Source organism: Lissotriton helveticus, chromosome 2_1, assembly GCF_964261635.1.
Source record: "Lissotriton helveticus chromosome 2_1, aLisHel1.1, whole genome shotgun sequence".
Lineage (NCBI taxonomy): Eukaryota > Metazoa > Chordata > Amphibia > Caudata > Salamandridae > Lissotriton > Lissotriton helveticus.
Window position 1 is genome coordinate 163126527 of NC_136059.1, and position 26434 is coordinate 163152960.

A 26434-nucleotide genomic window follows, 5' to 3' on the forward strand; every position below is an offset into this window, starting at 1 on the left:
AACTCGAGAAGTGAAAAACAAGTTTGGGGGCAACTAGATCGCAGTGCTGAGGAACTCTCTCAGCTGCACCCATGCTGGGGGAAACAACACTTGCTTGTCCCAGTCGCCATTCCGGAAGGTGAAGCAGGGGGTCAGGCTACTGCGGTTAAACCGGGGAAAGGCAGGAGACGGCTGGAGAGTTGATCCCCATCCCCTCCATAGCCACTCAGGCATCTCCATTAGGCTTCCGCCACTCTAAATTGCATCCGTTATCGGCAGATCCTCAGTGAGTTGTCGGCAGGCGGGGGCGGAAGCAAACAGAACGGAGAGATGAAGGAAAGTGTGCCCATCCTTTCACAGGGTAGTCAAGTCCATTCCCTTAATGAAAATTCTTTAATGAGGTAATCTCACCTTACTTGCAGGCATACATTAAACATGGCAGATTATCCCATGCACACTCTTACACATTTTGCTGTAACATTCACCCTACTAACAAATTACTTAATTTTTGTACTCACCAAGTGATTTTAGGACTAGTAGAGCAACAATCTCCTTTGCCTGATCATGCTCGTTTCACAAACCCATTTGTCAGGCATGACCAAGGTGTACCCACTGAATGGAATTGGATAGCCTGGAATTACAACCTGATACCATAGGTGCATCAGTCGCTCTGGGCTAACAGCCAAGAGGTTGGTCAAGAATACTGGAGAGCCCAGCTGCATCTTTCTGCAAAATATGCATAGGAAATCCACAATAAAGCCACAGGATTCCAGCTGGTCCAGTTTCTTCTTTTCAGACTGCTGGGCAGGAACAGATGAAACAATTCGAAGTTTTTGATTTAAGTCCGGTTTCAGCCAGTCCACGCTAAGCTTCTGTCCATACAACCTCAAGTTATCTTCCACTAAGACTTTTTTGACCATTGCTGCCACTCGGTGAGAGATGTATGTGACCAAAGCCAGGAGTTTGCGTTTCTTGGTGGGGCTTGGGTATACAGCGATGTCCTCAATTACGGAAGTCAGCTGCTGTAGTGCAATTTTCAGCTTCCCCTGCTCCAGGCGGCAGGGCACGCAGTCGACGCGCAGCTCTCACTTCTCGGTGCTCCGACACACAATGCGGTGGTCTTTCTGCACTTCGTAGCCGTTCAGCGCAGCAATGGCAGACTGGGCGTTTTGCCGGCTGGTGTACCTGGCGTAGGCAAAGCCCCGGTTCAGGCCGCTAAAGGTCATCATGAGGCGGAATTCATACAATTTGCCCACGCTCTGAAAGAGGGGGATCAATTTGTCTTCGTCAGGGGTGTGGAATTTAATAAAATATCTACTTGTCGATGGTGCTGTTTGCTTCATAAATCTACTTGTCCTGTAACAAAACACACTTGTCCCTTTTGTGCCAAGTAATGTGGCGACAAATTATGGCAGCCATCATCATATTATGGGTGCACTTTTGAGACTTTATTTAATAATTGGGTCCCTAATAAGGTCTGGCGTCAACCATGACCCTCTCCCTCTTCCTCTTCTCCCTCTCTCTTACTCTTCTCCCCTATTTCCCGCTCCCTATCTCCACCTCTCTTACTCTTCCCCCTCTATCCTCCCTCTCCCCTCTCCCCCTGCCCTCTCTTCCTACCCTCTTCCCCCTGCCCTCTCCCCCACTCCCCCTCCCCCTTCATCTCTTTCCCCCTCTCTTAGCCTTCCCCCTCTCTTACTCTTCCCCCCTCTCTCCCCTTCCTCTCCTCCTCTCTCTTACTCTTCCCCCCTCTTCCCCCCTTTTCTCCCTCTCTTCTCCCCTCTCTTCCTGCCCTCTCCCTCTGGCCCCTCCCCAACTTTCTCTCCTCCACTCTCTCTCCCCCTCCATCTCTCTACCCCTCTTCCCCCTCTCGCTTATGCTTTCCCCCTTTCCCTCTCCCCCTGCCGTCTCCCCCACGCTCTCTCCCCCTCTCTCTCCCCATCCACCCTCTCCTCTCTCCCTCTTCCCCCCACTATCTCCCCATTCTCTCCACTTCCCCCACTCTCTCCCTCACTCTCTCCCCCACACTCTCTCTCCCCTGCCCTCTCTCCCCCGCCCTCTCTCTTCCCCTGCCCTCTCTCTTCCCCCCTCTCTCTCTTCCCTCTCGCTCTCTCCCCCTCTCTCCCTCCCTATCTCTCTCTCTTTCACTCTCTCTCTCCTCCCCCTCTCTCTCTTCCTTCGAGCTTCACTGTGAGTGACCAGATTCTGTTCTTTCACAAGCAGCATATCAAAAACACATTCGTTTTGTTCAGTGCCAGGAACTACTGTGACACTGTGTGCTTTTTGAGACTAGTACTATTTTTGGTTTTGCCAATGTTTATGGGGAGGGCCCAGCAGCTCCCACACCAGTAAGGTTTACAAAAACCATGCCAAAACTAGTCACGGACTGACAAAACCAAAAGGCTGACCAACTATTTCTGACCTACTGGCTTTACCACTGCTTGTTTATTTGTGTTTCTCATAATCTTATTAAAACTGTTTACACTGATTTTCCATTATGAATATTTTGGGAGAAAACTTGCATACATCAATACATTTTACTAAATGATGTTGAAAAGAAATGGTACCTAAAATTTTACAGTAGTATAGTGAAACGTTTTTGCCTTTTTTTGTGAACATTTTATTTAGAAAGCAAAGGATCCTCAATCTTGCTTTCAAGCTTCTGCAAATATTTGCCTCTAATCGGTGAGCATTCTGGGAGCAGTATACATAGCCACGTATTGCTAAACATTGAAAACGAGTGTGCGCGTTTTTACACTTGAACAACTGTTAGTAGTGCAATCTGAGCTTACATTTACTGAAAGCGCTCACCCTAATAATTAAGGATTTGCATTAATGAACCATAAATACAAGTTTGAACAGCATTATTACATGGACACAAATATTACCTTAACTGCAGTCAATGCCTTGCTGATCTATAATGTGGTGTTGTAAACTGGCAGCCAAAGGGTTTGTGCTGTAGGGGTTGGGCCTACAAAATAGACAAAATACACATGAAACCTTGTTGCCCTTGACCCTAAACAATATGTCCTGGGCGTCGGGCTATAGGAATTCCCCATCCCTGCTTCGTAGATGCTTTGAGGCAGCTTGGCAATGAACATCTTGGAGCCGGAGGGAGGGAGGGCACCTGCCCATTCTGTTGACTATACGCGCATCTCTGCAGTAGGTGCATCAACACTCGCAAACCTTTAGCAGCCTTCCTATAACAGGGCACATAGTTAAAGCAGAATCACGTTCAGTCAGCTAAACAAGAAAGCATGTATACAGTCACCAAAATCGTTAAAGTTTATTTAATGTTCAATTTGTTATCTTTGAATTCGAACATGTGACCTTCACATTTACCCTCGACCAACAGAAAGAGCTATTTGAATATTATTGTTCTGCATTCTGGTGACACACAGGTACATGGTAAGTGAGAACACCTACAGCTGGTGGGTAGCAAGAAAAAGCTCTGGTAGGGGGGAGAAAATCAGGCGATTTAATCGAAGGTGTCAGGAGTGAGAGAATACCTGGGAAGGGTAGCGGGAACACCTGGGGGTGCAGAATACTATATCTTGCAGAGGATACAGAATACAGGGCTACTGAATAAAGATCTAGCAAGTGGGGGGGACAACATATGTTGAGATGCACCTGGCATAAAGCGAAAACATGATAGAACAAGATAGCTTAGACTTGGGGCACCAAGCAACTCAGAGAGACAACGACTGGAAAAAAAAGATAAATCTGGCAGGGAGTGATTCACTGGCAGAGATTGAGTGTTCCTAACAGAAAGGGAGAGAGCTAATTGGAGACCCCTAGCAGGGGAGAGAGAGAGAGCACCTCGATGTGAAGAGAGATGGATATGACAAGGGAGAGATCCCTTGGCATGGACAGGCAGAACCAAGCCGCCATTTGCCATGGCGAGACGACTAGTGACAGGCATACCTAGGTACTTGGTATGAAGAGAGAAACATCCTTCGTAAGGTAGTATGTAGAGAACAGCTGGCGTAGAAAGACAGGACAAAACAATGGACACTTGTATATAAAAGAGGACATCTGGCCGGAGCTACTGAGCACACTTGACTGAGAGAAAAAAGAGAGACCAGTGTCCATTAGCAGAGAACACACAGCGTGTAAAAGAGTGATATGTCTGGCCAGAGAAAGAGAACGTTTGGCAGAGATGACATGGAAAGACAAAACTAAACTTGATGACACATGAGGGGTTGAGGTACTAAGGCTGACAGAAACAGAGAGAGTAATTACAAGAGAGAGAATAACTGTAAGGGTAAGAGAGTAGACCCGGGGCACTTGTCAGGGAGAAAGATCCACTGGAAGAGAGAGAGAGAATATCAGGCATGGGGAGACAAACGGGCAGACCTCGGGCACTTATCTGGGAAAGAGAATGAACACAAAGCTGGGCGCTTGTCAGGATGAGACAGAAGACCTGGCATGGGGAGAAATGGATAGATGAGGGACATATGTATGGGAAAGAGAACACGTAGAAGAGAGAGAATACAAGGCATTGGGAGATGGGTAGACAGACCGAGGGCACTTGACAGGGCGATTGAACACCAGAAGGGAGAGTATAGACTGAAGAGAGAAGGAACACCGGGCATTGAGAGAAAGATAGACAGGTCTTGAGCATGTGTCAGGGAGTGAGAACACCTGGAAGAGAGAAAGAAAAACTAAGCGGGAAGGGAACGTCAGCCATAAGGAATAGGGAGACCATGAACAATTGTCAGAGAGAGAACAGGGGGGAGAGGGTGATCTATATGAGATACCTGTAAGAGAGAGTGAACGCCTAGACTAAAGAGAGAGAGAGCGAGAGCGCAAGGCATGGGGCGATAGACAGACAAACCATGAGCACTTGACAGGGCGAGAGAACACCTGGAGGCAAATGCGCCCAGAAAAGAGAGGGATCGCCAGGCATGCGGAGATTGCAAGACTTTGAACAGAGAGAGAGAGAGAACACAGGCGCGGGGAGAGGGTGGATAGATATGGGACACCTGTATGGGAGCATCAACAACTAGAATAAAGAGAGAAAGCACAGGGAGATGAATAGCCTTTGGGTTCTTGTCAGGGAGAGTGAACACTGTGAAGAGGGAGTCAGGAGTATGTAGACAGAAAGACCTTAGGCCATGGGTACTCACAAACTTTCTCTCGAGGGCCAAATTTACAGTGTGGTTTGTGTCCGAGGACCGCACCGGTGGAGGCGGGGTCAGTGGGGGAGGGGGCGGGGCTAGAGCAACAAACAAAAAAACTGTGACCATGAGGTTGATCACAGGTTCCTGCAGCGGACGCCTTCGTCCACTTAGCCACCAGACCCGGCATACACACATTTCTCTCTCTCTCTCATTCTTTCTCTGTCGCTCTCTCTCTCTCTCTGTCTCCCTCCCTCTCTCTCTCTGTCTCCCTCCCTCTCTCTCTCCCTCCCTCTCTCTCCCTGTCTCTCTGTCTCCCTCTGTCTCACTCACTCTGACTGTCTCACTCCCTCTCTCCCTCTGTCTCACTCACTCTGACTCTCACTCCCTCTCTCCCTGTCTCACTCACTCTGACTGTCTCTCTGTCTCCCTCCCTCTCTCTCTCTGTTTCCCTCTCCCTCTCTCTGTTTCCCTCTACCTTCCTCTATTTCTCTCTCCCTCTCTCTCCTTCCTTCTCCCTCCTTCCCTCTCCCTCCTTCCCGCTCCCTCCTTCCCTTTGTCGCCCTCTCTCTCCTTCCCCCTCTCTCACTCTGAGGTCTCCCTCACTCCCTCTGCGGTCTCCCTCAGTCTCCCTCCCTCGCGCTGTCTCCCTCCCTCGCACTCCCTCTGTCTGCCTGTCTCCCTCCCTCGCTCTCCCTCTGTCTCACTCCCTCGCTCTCCCTCTGTCTGCCCGATTCCCTTCCTCGCTCTCCCTCTGTCTGCCTCTGTCTCCCTCACTCTCCCTCGCTCTGCCTCCCTCTCTCTCCCTCTGTCTGCCTGTCTCCCTCCCTCGCTCTCCCTGTCTCCCTCGCTCTCCCTGTCTCCCTTGCTCTCCCTCTGTCTGCCTCTGTCTCCCTCGCTCTCCCTCTGTCTGTCTGTCTCTGTCTCCTTCGCTTTCCCTCCCTCTTCATCTCACCCTGCCTGTGTGTGCCCGGGCTGAGACAGCTTCTGGGCACACACAGCCAGCCAGTCAGCCCCACCCAAGCACTTCACAGGTCTTTAAAAGACCTTTCGCATACTAATGAGGCTTTGTTCACCTCTTAGGCCTCTGCAGCCCGACTCTGACGTGAATCGCCCGGCCCCCACAGAGCAGCAGAGTCTCTGGGTCGTGCTGCCGCAGGGGTGTTTCATAGCTGCCAAGGTTTTAGAATGCCATGTGTGACATTGTCATAATTTCAGTGTAATTATGAGTGACATTTCAACGACTATGAGTGACACTTTCTCACGAGCAGAATCCAGCAATGAAGATGAGGGAAACCTAAATATCAGAAATTGCACCCCTTTGAGCAACGAGAAACTCTAAGTTAACTGCTGAAAACCGTAAGAAATAATTGTTAAACGGCTTTTATTTAACAGACTCTAGCCAAAATTGCAGAAAATACATAAAACGGTATGGGAGACGTTCATAATTTAATTATAATCAGCAGAGTGACTTGCAACTTTACTGGACGTCCGTGAGCAACGGAAAGCTGAAAGTGGGAGGTACGCATTTAGGTAAAAGCTAGGCAGGCTTAAAGTACATTTTATTTTTGAGTCGGATTATGATTTGAAAAGCCACCTCGAACTGTGTGGTGGTTGCCATAGACCAGCCTATTTGCGTGCAGTCTCCCCGCAGCAGCGCCCGGTCATCATGCGGCTCCTGCGATCATGCTGCCTGCGCTGGCTTAAAGTACATTTTATTTTTGAGTCGGATTATGATTTGAAAAGCCACCTCGAACTGTGTGGTGGTTGCCATAGACCAGCCTATTTGCGTGCAGTCTCCCCGCAGCAGCGCCCGGTCATCATGCGGCTCCTGCGATCATGCTGCCTGCGCTGACTGACCCTGTCTGTGACTATCTCACTGCTGAGGTCGCTGTGCCTACGCGTCCCGTCACGGCCGGTTTTAATGTCAATTATTGCCTCTCCTGCAGTGCACAGGCAGCAGCGCACTCTCTCTTATACAGCCCCGCCGCTTCTGGTCACCTCCGACCTCTCCTGTTCCAGGAGGAAATGAGCTCACAGACCCCCCAACCAACAACCCCCCCCCCCGATTCAGTGTGATTTACAGCCGCGCACCTCAGCTGGCGAGAATATACATTGTAGTAAGCACTGAGGCTGAGAGGCGCAGATCATTAACCATTGAGCTTCAGCTGCCTGCATTGAGTGAAGTTGTCTGCTGCGCCCCGGGGCGCACACACGGGTGTCAGAGGCGCCGGCGCGCCCTAGCACCAAAGTGGCCAGCCATGTGGTCTGTGGCAAAGTGCGTGACGAATGCATTTCAGTGCGGTAATGCGGTAACACCGCACTGACATGCGTTGCCGCGATTCTTTAAAAACAAACAAACACCGGTACGATGTCTGCACGGTCCGCCAGGGAAGGCTTGCGGGCCATACTATGAGTACCCGTGCCTTAGGCAAACCTGGAAGAGAGAAGCTGGGAAAGTGACCAGGGAGAAGGGCGCACGGGGAGGGAGGTGCATAGATATGGAATACAAGTCAAAGGGACAGATCACAAAGGAAGAGATCATCTAGATGAGAAAGGGAACGCTTGGCATGGGCATAACTAACCCCCGGCAATAGTCGGGAACAGAGAGCGCCTGACACTTAAAGACAATCCTGGTGGGCACACCTCGGGCAGAGAGGACGCCTGACAGACAGAAATGAAATGAAATGAAAGCAATCTTATATTGCGCAACTAAGCCAAATGGGCATCAAGGCGCCTAGCAAAGAAAATCATAAGGACCGGGAACTAAATTACGGGTATACCCTGGCAAAGAGCCATGTCTTTAATACCTTCCTAAACTCCTAAACATCAGGACGGAGTGTTGTGTTTTGATTTCAGGGGGAAGGGTGTGTAGTGGGGGCCAATAATAACATCAATAGAAGAGGTTTAACAACTGTATTTATTGGTTATAAAGGCCCACGGGGAGCCAGGGGAAAAACAAACAGCAAGTCGAGATGACAGCTGTCAGAATGGCCAGTGACAGCGGTGACGTCACATATATAGCCCTAAGAGGATTGGCTGGTACACAGTGACGTACTTGCATGGAAATAAACAACAAATTACAATAAGGTAAAAGATACATGTTCAACATCTCCCTTTTCCCCCCAAAATATAACTGCTGAAAAAAATATACATGTTATTCCATAATATAGTCATCGAAGTGTTTAGGCATCTTAACAATTCTTCCACTCTTGGACTGCACACCAGAGGTACTAGGGTACTAGGGTACACGATGTCAGTTCCGTGTCCCTCGGGAGGTACAACTCTGTCCATGACCCTAACTGACACAGATGTATCATTGTCTATAGCCTCACTGTCTGTGTCAGTCATACAACTCCTCAATCTCTCCCCTCTTTCCAAAAGAACATTAGGGCTAACATTCAGGTTGGAGTAGCTTTGGTTTTCAGATACGTTTTCCCATTCCAGAACACTATCATCTAGACTTCTCTCCTCGCTTTCCTTACTACCCATTATTATTTTTTCTTGACCCTTCTTTAAGATTATCACATCGTCTTTGCTCCGCCATCCACCTCCTTCAACAAGAACGGCACCTTTAGATGCTTCGAAAACTTTAACTGGCTTACTGAATTTTGTCTCACCCTTAGGTACCAAACCAGGTTTCTTCAATAAAACCCACTCACCAGGTTGAACATCTTTTACTTTTACTCTGTTAACAATGTCAGAGTACTTCTTTGCCTTCTTCTGCTTTTCTACTATCTTTTCTTTTACCATAAGGTTTCTGTCATCTATTTCTTCAGAGATTACACACAGTCACTGAATTTGGGTGTAATTTGACTGTTACATTTCCTACCTCTCATTAGAAAGAACGGTGTATGCTTCGTAGTTTCTTAGGTGTATTGTTATATGCATTGATTTTCACCCTTATGAATTCTTTCACGTCCATATCAGAAGCCACAGCCAGTTGAATGCCTTCCTTTATGTATATGTTTACCCTCTCTACCTGGCCGTTACTTTTTGGGCTATACAAAGGTGTTTTTACTTGTTCGATTCCAGAATTTTCAAGAAACTCAGTCATTTGTCTAGAAACCAACTGTGAACCGTTGTCAGATACTAACACCTTAGGCTGTCCTTCTTTGTCAAATACTTTCTTCAAAAATCTTATTACTATCTCAGTAGTTACTGCATTTACAAATTTGTAATATACCCACTTTGAGTAGTAATCAGTGAGAACAATCAGATTTCTACAGTCATTTGGTAAAACTTGGAAAGGACCAGCAAAATCAATGGCAACTTTGGCCCAAGGTCCACTTGGAATTTCCACCATTTGCAGTTCGTTCTTTTCCATACGCCAATGTTTATCTGATTTCAAACACTGCTCACATTTGTCAATGAACTCTTTTATTTCCTTATCTACCCCAGGCCACCAATAGTTCATCTTGAGGATATTTCTAGTAGCTGTACTTCCTGGATGACCATAATGAGCAAGAGAAATTATTTTCTTCCTCAAACCATTTGGCGGCACAAAAAGTTCACCTCTTCTTAGAAAACCATTCTCCAATGACAATTCGTCACTCACTTGCTGGTAACTTTTTAATTCACTCTGCAAATTCCTGATATGAGGCCACTTGGTTCTTACTAGGTCCATTACTTTTTTCAGGGTAGCGTCTTTCTCCATGTTTTCTTGCCATTCCTCTTCAGTATTAGAACCCTCACACATAACAGTGGCGTCAATCAATGCCACCACACATTCAATGTCATCAAGTGCCTCTTCTCCTTTTACATCAACTGGTAAGCGAGACAAACAATCTGCTCTGTAATTCTTGCCTCCCTTAATATGTTGTATTTCAAAATTGAATTCTTGGAGCTTAGATAGCAGCCTTATTAGTCTTGAGCTCGCCCTGCCATTGCCACGGCCCTCACCATTCATCAAGTATATCAATGGTTTATGGTCCGTGACAATGGTAAACCTTTTTCCCCATAAATAATCTTTTAATTTATGTACAGCCCATACACAGACCAATGCCTCTCTTTCGATAGTACTATAATTTACTTCTGTTTCGTTCAACTTCCTTGAAATAAAAGCGATGGTGTTTTCTTTTTTTACTTCTAGCTGACAGAACACAGCACCTATTCCTTCTGCACTGGCATCGACTGTTACAACATTCTCAAGTTCTGGATTATAGGGTTTAAGGGCAGGAGCTCCTGCAATTTCCTCCTTCACAATTTTGAAAGCTTGCACTTGCTCATCCAACCAATTGTAGGATACATTTTTTCTTAATAGCTTCCTGAGTGGTTCAACCTTTTCAGCATACCCTTGTATGAATTGTGCGTAATATTCACTTAGGCCTAAAAATGACTTAAGTTTTTCTTTGTTTTCAGGTTCTGGTGCCTCTCTTATTGCCTGTACAAGATCATCTTTAGGAGTGATTCCCTCAGAAGTCAATACATGACCTAAGTATTCCACTTTTTCCGTCATAAACTTGCATATTTCCTTTGATACTGTCATTCCTCTCTTTTTCAGTATGCTCAATACTTTTCTTATCAAATCCAAGTGCTCTTTTTCTGTTTTTGAATGCACCAGGATGTAATCCTGGAATGCCTCTACTCCATTTAAACCATTGAACAAAACATCCATTAATTTCTGAAATACTCCAGATGAGGAGGCTAATCCAAACGGAAGTCGAACATACCTGTATGCCCCAAATGGTGTTACAAAAGTTGTTAGTCTTTTAGACTCATCAGTTAGACATACCTGGTGATATGCTGCTTTCAAGTCAATCAAACTGAAAAATTTCGAGCCTGATACTGATTGTAAAATATCTTGGATTTTTGGAAGAGGGTGACAATTTACAACTATATTCTTGTTCAGGGACCTTAGATCCACACACAGCCTAAGGTCTCCTGTCTTTTTCTTCTTGGACACAACAATAGCAGAAACCCATTCAGATTCATCTGCCTCCTCAATGACTCCCTCTCTAGATAATTTATCCAGAACATCTTTCAACTCCTTCTTTATAGACAGAGGTATGTTCCTTACCTTATGTTTACTGGGAGTGGCTCCATTTTTCAATTTTATGTTATGGGTAAAACCCTTGACACAACCAATCTCATTCTTAAACACTTCCTTAAATTCGTCCAATGTACTTTTAAGATCATTCCTGTTATCATCCAAACTCACACTGTTCAACCAATCTTCTCTTAAAATTATAGGATCTTTTGCACCCGGTATTAAAATTACTCCTAATTTAGCTAAATCTCTCCATCCAATTAAAATTCTCCCCTTTTCAGCAACATACACTTTAGTTTTAATCATCCTACCTCTAAAGGTGACAGTATCATGAAAATATCCTAGCATGTTTATGTCTTTTTCACCAAATGCTTTTTGGTTGACATCTGAATCAATTAACTCTACCTTTGACCATTTATCTTCAAACATTTTATCAGACATAGTGGTTATGGGTGACCCGGAATCTGCAGTAAACTGTAACTCTATATCACCAATTTTCCCTTCACCAATGGGCCCTTTTATCTTACCATCTTCCATTTCTACGTATAAGATAATGTTTGCACACATTTCCTCATCAAAATCCCCCACAGTATTGACATTCACATTACTATAGACTCTTTTTGTTTTGCACAAAGCCGTTAAATGTCCATACTTTTTGCATTTAATACATTTCTTATTAATAGCTGGGCATGTTTTGCTATCCGCAAGATGATCTTTTGATCCACACCTGAAACAGCTTAATTGCTTACCTCCAGTTTTCCTCTCACCCCAACTTTTCTCACCTTTCATGCTGTCCCCTTTCTTTTTTTCCTGCAGGTAAAATACATTTGTATTACCACTAGCATTGGATAACACTTTTGTAGACACTAATGACCTTTCTATCCCTCTAGTAATATCAATAACTTCTTGCAACGTTGGTTTTTTACATGCTAGAAGTCTTTCTTGCACTTTTTTTGAATAGCAATAGAAAACAATTTGGTCTCTAATATAAATGTCAGTCATGTCCTCAAACTCGCATTCCATAGCTAAGATCCTTAAACATGCAATGTACTCATCAATGGTTTCTCCTTCCTGTTGTTTCCTTAAAGCGAATTTATGCCTACCAACCATGACATTGTTTTCCTCATCAAATTGTTTCTCTAGCCTTTTCACAGCTTCTTCATACTCATTTAAAGGAATAAATGTGCCTGGTGGATTCTCATATTCAGGTAGGCTATCGAATACATCCTGACCAGCTTTCCCTAGTAGGCCAAATAAAATAGAAAATTTCCTCTCTGCATCATAAGCCTTGCCATCAATGGATATTATATAGTTCTCAAATGCTCTTATCCATTTCCTCCACCTCATAGTTGGCTTCCCTGGCTCATCAAGGAAATGTGGTGGTGCACATATATTGTTACTTTCAGCCATTTCTCTTTCCTTTATTTTGTGGATATTTACTTCAGTTACGCTAGTTTTATTTATGTAATACTTCACATATGTATGTTGTTCACAGTCTCTATATTTTTTTTCCCCACACTTTTCAATAGTATATTATTCTCACAATATAACTTGTTAATTTGCTCTTCATTTTTCACTACCAAATTTAGATTCACCGCCTCTTTGCCTTGCTTTGTTCCTCGATACCACAGTTATATTCATATGATCGAATACAAAAGCGCCGGTAACTCTGAGATTTTTTTTTCCAAAATGGCCGCTCGATGGGCACATGTTATGACGTTTGGCTGGCTTATCCAATCCTATCCGACAATCATCTGCTTCTCCCAGCATGCCTCACGCGACACGTCTGAGAGGATTTCTTCACACGCCGACTTAACCAGATTCTACGCAGAGGCGACTTACAGATCGGGTTGTTCTTCCCTCTTTACCATTAACTCGAACAGTTTTATAATTGTTTTTTTTTTGTTCGTCAAATAGTCTCTCTTTACTGCAGCGCGATTATGCCCAGACTGAGCGCATTAGACTGAGATTGCACGCATACGCCGTAGGCTTAGTGCGCAAATGCAGAACCTCCTCTTCGTTTTTCTTAAGGCGCTGCGTTAAACCAGTTGGTTATCCGCTTTTATTTTATTAAGCGCACTTACTTCAGTTCATTATTTTTCCTCAATTAGTTTTCCCTCAGCTGCATATATACCGATAAGTCCGCCGCCTTTCTTCATTCAAAGTTGCGGTCCGGTATGCAGATTCAACTTCACCCGTAGGCCTTTGATGGATCCCGTCCTCGTCGCCAATTGTAGTGGGGGCCAATAATAACATCAATAGAAGAGGTTTAACAACTGTATTTATTGGTTATAAAGGCCCACGGGGAGCCAGGGGAAAAACAAACAGCAAGTCGAGATGACAGCTGTCAGAATGGCCAGTGACAGCGGTGACGTCACATATATAGCCCTAAGAGGATTGGCTGGTACACAGTGACGTACTTGCATGGAAATAAACAACAAATTACAATAAGGTAAAAGATACATGTTCAACAGGGTGTTCCACAGTTTAGGGGCCAGAGACGAAAAAGCCCTTCCTCCCCATTTATCTCTTCGAAAACGGGGAACTGACAGCAAGTTCTTACTAGCTGAGCGGAGGTTTCTGCAAGGGGCGTAAGGAACCAGCAGAGCCTTCACCCCCCCCTGCACCGTCGCCGGACAGGGCCCCATAAGTCAGGCAAAGGGTCTTAAAGGAGATCCTGGCCTGAATCTGGAGCCACTGCAGGCAAACAGACCTCAGGTGTGCACATCAAAGAGAGCTGCCTGACAGTAAGACAGACCTCGGGTGCACACCTCAGGCAGAGAGAACGCCTGACAATTGGACAGACAGAGCCAGTCCTGCCAAGCGTCACGCAACAGGTGTGACACTCACGCATTTCAGTGAGGTGATCCGCATCACCGCACTGAATGCATTTGTCACCCATTTTTGCCACCTGTGCCAGCGCACCAGCAGCTCCTGTGCCCAGGCTCTCTCTACTGTTATGAGAGTGCTGCTCTCAGCCTGACTAGTGCCTAAACAGTTAAGACTGCAGCTGAGCTCTCTGAGCTCGTGAGCGGCGCCGCGCTACAATGTATCTCTCTGCTCTGCCAGTCCGGGGAGTCTGTTGCCCTGGAAACTAGAATGCGAAATGGTGAGTCTGCAGGGGGCCGGGCCGGGCAGCCTCAGAGCAGTCAATCACACTGGCGCACAACAGGGGCCAGGATTAATCCGGATGTGCCGGCCTCGGTCGATTAGGGCCCTCACGTCCGGAGGAAGCAGGAAGTGCAGGAGCGGGAGGGATTCGAAAACGGCGCACGAGACTCAGACGCAGTCTGCATCATGGCCTAGTATTTGAAAGCGTCATGAGCATATGTGCCCGAGAGCCTGTCCCAGCTCCGCTCAAGCCCTGTTTCACTTTCCGGTGCCCCGTGTGCCACCACTAACAGTTCGATCCCGGCTGAGACTAGTCCGAGGAAGATGTGTGAAAAATCTTCAATGGCCTCGGGCTCTACAATCAATCATTATCTGATACGTCCACACGGCGTGAGTTAAACCTTACGAGTAGTGCAGCATTGTGTGCTAGCCGCCATAGACAGGGTCAGCGTCATTTTAGAAACCACTGGGGTGTTTTTAATTTTCGTACAAACTAAATCATGCAGGCCCGACCCCAGAGAAAGTAATTTCTGTCACCCGGGCAAGCCTTCCGGAATGAATCCTTAAGCAAACAGCTGCTGCGCTGGGCTAAATGAAACATGATGTCTAACATCATAATGCTGATAGGGACAACAAGGGCCATCGGCGAGGCTCTACTTCCACTTGCTGGATAAAACGCGGGCAAGGTGTCAAAGCAGAGACGGAAAGGTGCAGCCACTTACAGACTACAGGAGCACTGCCAGCAAGCGCTCTAAATTGACCTCGTCACGTGCTGTTGCTGTACCCTGTCCAGGCAGAGCCTAACTTGTGCCCCGGACTCCCCACTAACAGGATGAGTCTCATAGTGGGAGGCGGAGCAGGTGTCACAGGCTGAGGCAGTGCAGCACGGCTTGCTCTGATTGAAGAAGACACACACGCAGGCAATCTCCAGGGTCCTGCAGCAGCACCTCTTGGTGGATCATTCTATCAAGACATTTAGTAAGTCATATTTTAATATAATGTACTCCTGCCATGATTTAAAATATTTATTACGAAAATGGGGAGGGGGCTCCAGCACAGCATAGCGCCATGCAAATGGCACACTAAAGTTGTCTGTGTTGTAAATACAGGGCCATCTAAGGTGGGAGTTTAGTCTAATTAAACTAGCAGATGTTTTGATGCATTATTAGTTCAAAGGGTTTAATATCCTTGCTTGACAGTACAAAGCAGCCTGTTTTATTTTCACAACACTAAGAGACTTGCTAAGTGAAAGTCACAGATAAGTACGGTTTTTAAAGTTCCCGCTGGATAGAGGTCATACTGTTCTCTACTTGCAGTTTTCACTCACCATAGAGTAGTGCAGAGGGTTAATATGCTTGCTATAAAGAAAGTCTACCAGCATAATTTGCAGAACTGCATTGCATGTGGATAGCTCAGTGGGTTGCAGCTTTTGTCACATAGTTCCCTTTGTTACTTGTGGTTCAGCTGGAGCGGAGGTTGGGGTGGAGGGTGCTGATTATTTAGAAATTAAAAAATAGCTTAAAAAGCACCTGCTGCAGCGTATGACTTTCATGTTGTACTAATGAGTGTGTTTTCTGATATTTGTCTGTTTCCATGGACTTCATTGCCTGATTTTGGTTGCAAGAAAGTGTCACTTTAAGTGTCACATTTAGTCACTGAATGTCTCTCATAAATCCACTGAATCTATGAAAATGTCAAACATAAGCAATCTGAAACATTAACAGCTGTGCTTTTAATGTGTGTAATTTCTGATATTTATATGCGTCCCTTGTCTTCATTGCTTGATTTGCTTGCGTGAAAGTGTCACTCATATTTGTGGAAATGTCACTCATAATTACACTGAAATTATGAAAATGTCACACATAGCCATCTGAAACCTTGGCAGCTATGCAGAGCTGCCTGACAGTAGGGTGCACGTACAGAGGGGGGACGCCTGGCAGGTGTCGTTGAGAGCGCCTGGCAGTTAGACAGTCCTCAGGGGCACATAACAGAGAGGACACCTGACAGACCATAAGGGCAGATGTCAGGGGAGACGACTCGACCTGGACACCTATGATGAAGAGAGATCACCTGTAACCGGCACGTACATGACCCTGCAGGGATGGTCAGATTCCACAGATCCCGGAAGCTGAGAGATGTGTACGCACGTGCGCCACAGCTGCGCACGAGAGGCTGCAGGGAATTTGTTTTATAAGGATCGAGACGCATTGTCTCCTTATCACCAACTGAACCGTGCTGCCCATACATCGGAACAATGCAGCGGGCGCGTTATACCCGCACACGGCGACGGATACCGCCACGGCAGCAGCAGACACCGACACTTAACGGACAGCGGACGCCACCGACACTTAACGGACAGCGGACGCCACTTGGTAGCGCCTAGCTCACAGTAGAGGAAATCACCCTAGCAACGGCGCAACGGGACGTAACGCCGCAGCGTCACTCTCCCGCGTGATTTGAACAGTAACGGTGGTGCGAAGATTCGCAGTTGGCTTTTCTACAGTATTTTTTTTATTGAGTAAAAGGTTACCTGGATCATCGTAAATCGACGTCACGCCAACTCCGGGGCCCAGTCCAAGAGAAGAACACAAGACAGCGGAGACTCTACCTCAGGAAAGCCGAGTCCAAGTGTTCAGGCCCGTGGTGTGCTATAGACGGCGGAAGCATACAAAGGACTATTTGCCTGCACCAGTCTGCCCACATTTCACGGCCACTGACTCTGGCAGAGAAAGGCGCAAGTAACGGGCACACATACCACTGGCAACGTTTCATGCCACCCTGCTTTCCTTGGTGCAGAACATAGCTTGCCGAGTCTATACCACCATTTCATAACCCCGGGCAGTAATAGCACAGAGCAGTTGCTGTGTGCCATGGCCATGCAAGATGATGACATTGGTGGAAGCACTAGCATCATAGATTTAGGCCTGTACCACAATCCACCTAAATTTCAAATGTACAATGCACCAACACGCCCTGCCACTCGATGGAAGGGCTGGCTAAGATACCTGGAAAACTTCTTTGAGCTTACAGAAGTCACTGACCCGCGCACTAAGAGGGCAATGCTGCTGTATTTAGCAGGAATCGAGTTACGGGAGCTGTTTGACACTCTGCCGGACACTGGAGATGACAATGATTACGAGAAAGCGACTGCTGCGCTGACAGCCTACTTCAAGGCTCAGATTAACCTGGATATCGAAGAGTTAACGTTCCGCAGAGCACGGCAACAGAAAGGTGAGACGATGCACGAGTTCTACACAAGGCTCATTGGCTTAGCCTCTACCTGTGAGTTTGTCGACACAATGAGAGAAATCCGCATGCAAATCATACTGGGATGTCGATCAGATGAGCTCCGATTTGAAATCCTATGCGAAAAAGATATAACCCTAGAAAGCATCCTAAACGCAGCCAGAGCCAAGGAGCAAGTGGCTGAAATATCGGCTCATTTCCAAAGAAACCTCAGGTTGGAAGAAGCTCAAGAACGACTGTCACCTTCCAGCCGGAAGGAACTTGGTTCAGAACCCTCCTCATCAGATTCAGAGATGGGTCGGCGGTCCCGCACGCAAAGCAAGCACTGCATTAACTGTGGTGGTTCATTCCCACATCGAAATCAATGCCCTGCTAGGGGAACCAGTTGCAAAAACTGTGGTAAAATGAACCACTGGGCCATGGTCTGTCAGTCAAGACGGCAAACACATCACCAGTAAATACAAGGGCTAGCAGGGGACACAAGTGGTGGAGTACTGACAAGCTTACACATGAACACTTGCACTTTGTGCCAGTCTAGGAACAACTTTTCTACCATCAGAAAACTTTTGCAAGACATGCCACACCAGTACTGGGTCAGAGGTTTAGTGGATCCGGAGTACAAATAGCGTTCTAGCAAAAAATAAACTCATTTGCAGTGAAGGTGAGACATGCGTGCATATGTTGACAGGAGTGATACGGCAGATAACAGAATGTGTTCTGATAAGCTTATTGATCTAACTCAAGTCACCGTTCACAAACCTAATACGCACCACCCTACTGAAAACAGGACATCAAGACAGCAATGAGACATGAGAAACGGAGGGTTTAAAAGAATCAGTAACTTCATTTGGTGACACCCTTCTATTTGGCAGGTGTTATACGCACACATGCTAAGTATGCCACACAACTGCCATCTTCCTCCATGTCATGTGGCTAACCTTTAGACAATTATACTTTTAAGCTAAGTCTTTTGGATTCAAGGCATTGTGTTCTGTGTGGTGTCTTGATTTAATCTGAGAACTCTTTCTGCTGGGAATTTCCTGCTGACACCATACAGCAGCTGACGCCAGTAGGAACTCCTGAAGAGAAGAGTCACAATACTTTGACAACAGCTGGGTGGAGCAGTGCATCAAGGTGACCCAGAAGTGAATCTAGGAGTTGCATGGCACACTAGGCGGCTGTCAGTGCTAACAAATAAGAGGTGTAACAAGGGGAGCACATAAACGCTTTGGGATAGCTCCACATGGTTTTCTGTCAGGATGGAGGTGAGAGAAGAATTACAACCAACCAGACAGCCACCATGTATACTGTATACAACTAATGTTCATCAATGTTCAATCAGTACATAAAACTATACTTGTGAGGTTTTTGAAAATGAATACAAATTGACTTGAACACTAATACTTTCTTATCTATGTTAATTGTAGGCCTACAAGTTATTGACTTCAGCCTTGTCCACTAAAGAAATAGAATAGGCTGATGGTTATGATCGTGTAGTAAACATGCCAGTAGACAGTAACCTGCTGTGATACTAAGGAAACTCCTCAAAGAGGAGCAGAGATAGTGGTAAATGCTTAATCACCATTCTAACAAGCATTTACAATGCAACGGTCTTGCCCTTGCAAAAGTTAGAGCTATTGGCATTGTAAATGACAACATTTATATTTATGTGTTGGTTTGTAAAACAGATAAATAAATGGCATTGTCATTTACAATGCCAATAGTTTAATCTCTCGCAAATGCGAGACCTATTGCATTTGCACCCACACACACACAGTGAGCCACACACACACAGTGAGCCACACACACACACAGAGCCACACACATACAGAGCCACACACACACACACACACAGAGCCACACACACACACACACACACTCACACAGCCACACACACACAGAGCCACACATAGGTAAATTGTGCTAATCTTTGTCAATCTATTATCTACAGCTACAACATTATTTTGCAGATAAAACCCGTTGATTGAATAATTGGTAACTTGAGCTAATCTTAAACATAGCAACATCTACAGCTAGTTTGTTCTATTATTAAAAATGAGCATCACAATTATAGATTAGCATATGAAAATATTTGAAAGGGTAGCATGCACCACCGGACTTTTCTATATTTTATTCACATATAATGCACATATAAAGCAAGTGTTGTTGAAGTAACGCCTGCAGGATTATTTTGTTCTTTCAAAACCATATCTTGCAAGTTTGCAGGGCTGTTTACAGCGAAAAAATATTCCAATGCCCTGACTAACATTTCCCACCGCAGCATTCTTGTCTTTGTTAAAAACAACTGTTGTAGAGTGCCGGTGTAAACTGTGCAACTCTTTGCTGAGGTAACAACAGCCAGATACTTCTGTTTTAAATCCCCAGCTCGCAGGTTTACAGTGCTGCATAAATGGGTTGTTTTATTTTGGAAACCACCCTCGACTTTGACCCAGAGCAGCAGAGATTAAAGGAGGAAGAGAGAGAATGAAGGAGGGAGGGAGAGAGAGAATGAAGGAGGGAGAGAAAGAGAGAAAAACAGTGACAAATGCAGAAAGCAAGGGGAGAAGAAAAACCTGCAAGTGTGACATGAGGAAATAGGCAGTGCAGAGTGAGGTGGAAATTAAAGTTACGCAGTCTTGCTAGACCATTGAGCAGCTCCCTAGACAGGTTCCAGAATAAAACTTTAGGCCACCGCACTTTTTTTTAACACAAATTAAGCACTTCAAACTGCCCTGAAAGTTCTGCTATGGGGCCTTTGTTTTGATTCCCTGCTGCCTCTCCTCCATGCTGTCAGTTAGACCCAGAGCTTCCCCTCGCCTTTTACATAAACAGGAAGTTAAACTCATGGGTCACCGAGCGAGTGCACATTTGCTTAAGAATAGGAAACCGTACCGTGCGCCATAGCGGAGTACACGTTAGGCCGGTCTCCGAGGAGCACGAGCTGGCAAATGGACTTCAGATGTTTTAATGGTGTGTTTTTACAGCTCAGCGCTACTCAACTAGCGGAATATTGCCTTCAAATAACAATGCGGGCCTAATTAGTCCCAGGTGCTGTCATTTCATAATTTTGCAAGTCCTGTGCGCAGCAAAAAGTACTAAATATAAACAGTTCATTTTTCAGTGGACTGTAAAAGCGGAAAAGAAGTCCAATGCCAAGCCAATGCAAAGCAGGACACACCGAGCCTCAGTTTTAAACGAGAATGATTGCACACAAGATCGAACAATACAGTCACATTGTTGTCTGGTGCTAGGTTAAAGGTCATGAGCTTACATGCATAAACATAATGTATTCTGGGAGTTGTGGTATCAGTATATTTCAGCAGAGCTAGAGATGTAGACTAGAATGATTTGTTGAAAAAACCCTGGATGTGGAAAGGAGACGTCAACCTGGCCACCATGCAGTAATTTGGTAACTTTCAACTCAAGAATTCAGTTGTCAGAGCCCAGCTCTCGCTTTTCTAGTTTTACTGGATAATGGCATGCAGTTATTGTTACCGATTTGTGACATTTGCAGAGCAGATAATCTGCATTTAGCATCAAAGCACAGGGCTTTTCGGCAGGTCGGGGTGTGACTTTGATCTCGCTTGGGGGATTTTAATGACAGACCACAGTGTGTGCAGAGAATGATGATGTATGTGGTTTGGGGAATGTTCAGAATTAAAGAACAGAGGCCATCATGTATCATGCCATTTAACGGTCGGTAAGGCCCCGATTCGTAAATTCAGAGCCATTCCAACCTCAAAATGGCACGGCACTTCAGATTAATCTACTGGCGATACTGGAAAGGGGCTGCGGGCGGTCTTTGCTGCGTGGGCGCGGCGGCACTCACCAGAGTCTGTTTTGGCCGGGGCCGCTCCGAGTACATGAGGACTCAGGTATCAGGATAGAAGACGGGAGTCGATCCCGTGGACGGGGAGCCGTGTCGCAGGGCCAGATACTGGCAGTAAGTCGGTCATTGAGAACCCCACTAAAAAATCGGCATGAACCGTCCCAATCGCCACCAGAGAGGGACCAGCAGACGGGACACCTTCAGGGCAGAGAGCAGCGCCACCTGCACCCGCCTCTGCCACCATGGGCCTGTGCTAGGCCACGCCGCACTCAACACCTCCGGCGCCGGGTACACAGGGGCCGGCCTTCACTGCAGCCGCCGCAGTCAGCAGAGTTCTCCGCTACCTCGTTCCCTCTCACGGCCACACGGGTCCTGGAGCGGCACCTCCCGCAGGCGTGATGGTGTCAGGGGCAAAGCTCAGTACTCCGCAATCCGATCCCTGATGGCAGGCAAGCTTTCTCAAAGCAAAGAGGGCCCACCAACCCAGCGATGGCGTCCCGTCTCAAAGCTCCCCTGGCACCGCCATTTCCAGTCTGGTGCTCCTCCTGGCAACAGACATGGGTGTGGGAGTAGCGGGTGAGACTTTTCTCTTCCCCCGACTTCCTTCTGCTGTAAAAGGTTTCTAATCTTTATGGGGCAGGCAGCAGAAGGAAGTCAAGGAACCCAGTCTGAAAAGGACGGGGCTTAAAGAGAAAGAAGTACGTCACGGCGACCTCTTTTCCAATGGCTGGCCACCGCATGAACGGTGACGTCAGCCAATGGAAAAGAGGGGCGGGTGAAAATACCTCTATCTCATTAAGTCTCGCCAGCGAGACTGCGCATGTGCGCAGTCTTACGCTAGCTGAGACCTAATGATCACAAGGGTAACATTCAGACAGTTCTCTTAGACACATAAACAAGTGAGGAGACTAGGGATAGACCTAAAAAGAGAGACAGTAAAGAGAAGACGAGACAGAGAAACAGGAAGACGTGTACCAACTGGCACGTGAAGACAAAGAAACTGGTGCTCCAAAACAGCAACCTTCACGGTGGAAAGTTGTAAATAAGAACAGAAACCAGGAGGAGCACTCATTCCTGCACCTGCAAAAAAAGTAGGGCACTCACCCGGGGTGAGCAAAAAACTAACTACAACTATCAGATAAATAAGGAAAGTACAAGGGTTCACTTCTTGTTAAGTTGTGTAGTGATGTTATGTTGAAGCGTATCAATGCAGGCACATACACTGAGATGTCACATGTCCACTAAACTAAGAAGGAGGCATTCACTGGTGTACCTCTATTTAATATTGGACTTGTATCATGCTGTTTGTGGTTAGCGCTTGGCCTGCTGCCTAGTTCTATGCCTAGAAAGGAAGATCTAACATATACAGTGCAAAGTTTGGTATAAGTTACTGTTTACCTACAGTAGAAATAATACATTTGTGTAGACTGATATTTTGCAAGAAGAGTGTCTGTATACACACACACACATACACATATATATTAGTAGCCAATTAGCAGTCCAGATTTAAGCTCCCTTTTCTGATTGTGACCATCCCTAAAGAAAAAGCAGATTATTTATTCTGTGTTGTTCAGGGCAGTAGTTTGTGCTAGACATAATAAGCCATAGGCACGCTGAACGTTAAATCTAGTTACTCATGATATAGTCCTTTCTTTTGCACAATGTGAATGTAGATGTCATGTCCGTTTATACGCACAGCTGTCAGTAACCATAAAGTGTCTCTGACCCAAAGTTGCGGGTCTAGTCTGAATTAAAAAAAAAAAATTATTTGATTAAAGTAGTCTTTTGTGGCACCACAGCAGTAAAGGAGTTTGATGTGTTAAATGTGAAAAGTCAGTTAAGAGCAGAAGGATAAGTGAAAATGTCTTTGAGCATCTTTGCAGGAATTTATTAAAAGTTTAGTTGAGGAGGCGATTGTTACTTTTAATATACAATTTGCTGAGCTAGATCAGCTCTGCATTATGGAACACAACCGTTTCCAGAGCCAATATTAGACCAAAAATTCAAGAAACTGAACTGTATGAACAAATTATTTAAATGCCCTTTTTGGTATTCATTGGTTGGACTGGAGTAAAGCTGATTACAACATGGAGGAATCACCAAAGTATCAACTCCTACCTGAAACATTTTGTACCTCTGTATAAATAATACTTGGATTATTCTGGCTAGGTGTGCTTGCACAGCCATATAACTGGTTGATAAGCTTATTTCGCGGGGGAGTGTATATTAAAACTCCTGAATGTCTAAGTTGCCAAGTTTCTATTTTTTGCTTTTGTTCACTGAACTTGGATGGTGCTTCTGTTTCACCTGTTTATATTACATTAGGTATGCAGTATGCCTGTGGCCTTTTGAATTGTTCACTTGACAATAAAGAACCTTGCATCTATACCAGATTTAGCTGACCATGCTGGGAATGTTTCCCTTTTTACTAAAGTTATCAGGGTTGCTCTGTATGCAAGAACTTCTTACATAATTTGTAAAAAAAAAAAAAAATTGAAAATTTAAAGAAATATGTTGATAATACAACGTTGTAAAATGGTAGTGACTTTACAGAAACAGGAAAACAACATGTTGAGTATTTGTAGCAAACAATGTTCTTACACCCTCATTTGTGTCAACAGGTTTAATTCTTATTTATGTGGCCTCTTGCATCCCCGGCATGTCCTTGGACAAGCCCGGGGCCCATTCAGCCACATAAATAAGGCTGAAACACATTGATTCAAATGAGGGTTTAAGGACATTATATCATACAAACAGCAAACACATCGTTCTTACCTATACCAGGGGCACCCGCGATAAAAGGGATAACTGGGTGCCCTCTAGTTTTTTTTTAACTTAGATGAAGACTTCAGTAGAAAAAATAAGACAAGCGCTCCATGGAATATGGTTGTGCCCATCCTGGTCTTTAGGAACTAGAATGAGACATGGCAAGGAAGTATGCTCCTAATAGAGTGGGTAAGGGTCTTTCAAAACAACTAGGAGAGTTGTATATGTTTTTTTTTCTACTAGTAGTTACAGGTTGTTGGATAAACTATTGTCTGATCGATGATTTTGGGGAGGGAGACCGTATACTACACCCCTACTAATTCTCTCTCCCCTTCTCATTTACTGATACTACAGTGACTTCGTACCTGAGTTTTGGTCATCAGTTCTAGTGATGGATGTGCTCAAAGGTTTTTGGCTACAGGTGTGTATTTCTTTTTGGCCCTATATGATTAACTTTTACATGCGAATAGGTGTGCGTGGCTAACATGCATGCCATATGAGATGCTGGGCAATGTCGTAAGACTAATAGACAGGCATTGCTCTGTATTTCTAAATGTAAACTGTGTAAGGGAAAAGAAAAAGTAACATAGAGAAAAAAGAGGAGTGAATGGTTCAGGATTTACCGAAAGTAAGGAGGAGGTGTTTAGTTACTGCATGAATGGCACCAAAAAAGTCAGTAAAGATATTGAAGACAATAGATTCACTTAAGGGCACATTTATGAGGATTTGGCATAGGGCAGCAAAGCAAGTCACCTTGCTGCGCTGCCCTATGTCAAAGTGAAAGGGCAGGAATGCACTGTATTTATTCAATACTGGCTTGGCTTCTAAGAAAGAGGGACCGCAGGCGAATGGTCTTTTGTTCGAGGACTCCTTCATCAAGGAAATGAGCAAACATGTCTCTACTTTCAACTCTATTGCTAAGTTGCAGTTTTTTCTCCGAATCATTTTTTTGGGCCTCATGTTTGTGGTAGGGCTGGCAAAGGCAGGGGCTGCTTTGCTGGCTTTTACGGTATAAAGATTCTCACAACGAAGACAAGGTTTCAGGAATCGGAGTCATCATCACAGGTAAGCATTTTCACTTGTGGTCTATTTCCAGTAGACGGTCATCTAGCTCATTTCCTTCTTGCTTTCTGGGACATTACAGCAGAACCCTGAGTTTTTTAAAACGGTTCAAGGGTATTCCAGAAGCCCCTGGAAAAAAAACACATTTTCAGTCAATATTGCTCAACCTTTACATTTTACGGAGGCTCAAGGGATGTTCGTATCACAAGAGTTGGAATCGCTCTGGTGAAAACAAGACTACAGAGCAAACCTCTTTCAAGACTTCTGGCTCTTTAGAATAAACAGGACGTACTGAAGAAAAACAAAGTTTTCATCTAGGGATAAACTTAAAACAGTTAAAAAATGTTGTTGTCTACCATCATTTTCATGTGGAGAGCATTTTTCATCTAGGGGATTCTCTTTCAGAGGGTGACTGGACTGGATCTCCACAATGCATATCTTCCCATTTCTGTCCATAACTCTTTCAGGAAATGTTTGCAGTTTCAATGGGAAAGATGTTTTTCCAATTCAGAAGTCTTCCATATTTTTCAGTCTCATGGTGTTTTACAAAGGTCTTGAGGCCTGTGGTTTCTTATTGGAGAGCTCAGGAAATAAGGTTGATTGTTTGTCAAGATGATTTCCTTGTTTTAGCTCAGGACAGAAACGTCCAACATCTAGAGATGTTGATCCGTTTCTTGCAGAATCTAGGGTTCTTGATAAATCAAGAAATATATTCATTAATATCTTCAAAGCAAATATCATTTTTAGGTTTCCTAATAGATTCAAACATGTCAATTTTAAAGCTTCACCAAACCAAGGTTGATTTGATAAAGAGAAAAATATTTCAGCTACTGAACATGTCTTCAATTTCTCTCGGATTGCTTGCACATCTGGTAAGTCAGTTGGTGTTTTCCATACAAGAAGATTTTCCAGGTCTCCTTCTATAGGAGGCTGGCTTAGTATATGGTGCTCACTTATGTAATTGTAGCACCCTGCACTAATCCAGACAACCCTTATGGTGATTTTAGTGGTTTTAGACAAACTTAGAAAGTTCTCTAATTGGTAGCTGTGGAGAGCAACCTTCAGGCTTAGTCAAGAAGGATTGTAAAGCAGCTTGTTTTACCAGTACGTAATCTTATGGTTATGTTAAGTGAAAAATAGTGTGGTTATACAAATACGTATTTATTATAAACACTCACTAATATATTGCAATATCTCCTATCCGCAGATATGACCACAATACTTTGGAAATAGAACACAAAAGTAGCATAAATACACAGTGGTCTCCATGTGGAGACCAAACCATATGCTAAAATAGTGGTAAGAGAACCACGACCTAAGTCAAGAATGGAC

At 45.0% G+C, this 26434-nt stretch overlaps 1 protein-coding gene and 1 pseudogene across 1 annotated transcript in view; one reads left to right on the forward strand and one right to left on the reverse strand.

Annotated features, from left to right (window-relative positions):
• Positions 1-480: 480 nt before the first annotated feature.
• On the reverse strand, positions 481-8852 carry LOC144820088 (dead end protein homolog 1-like; annotated as a pseudogene).
• Positions 8853-24442: 15590 nt separating this feature from the next.
• The window catches only part of LOC144817827 (mitochondrial amidoxime reducing component 2-like), an 84683-nt gene continuing 82691 nt past the window's right edge, over positions 24443-26434 (forward strand). The window contains exon 1 of the mRNA XM_078674678.1: positions 24443-24461. The gene's annotated coding sequence lies outside the window, so the exon portion shown is untranslated. The remainder of the gene's footprint in view (positions 24462-26434) is intronic.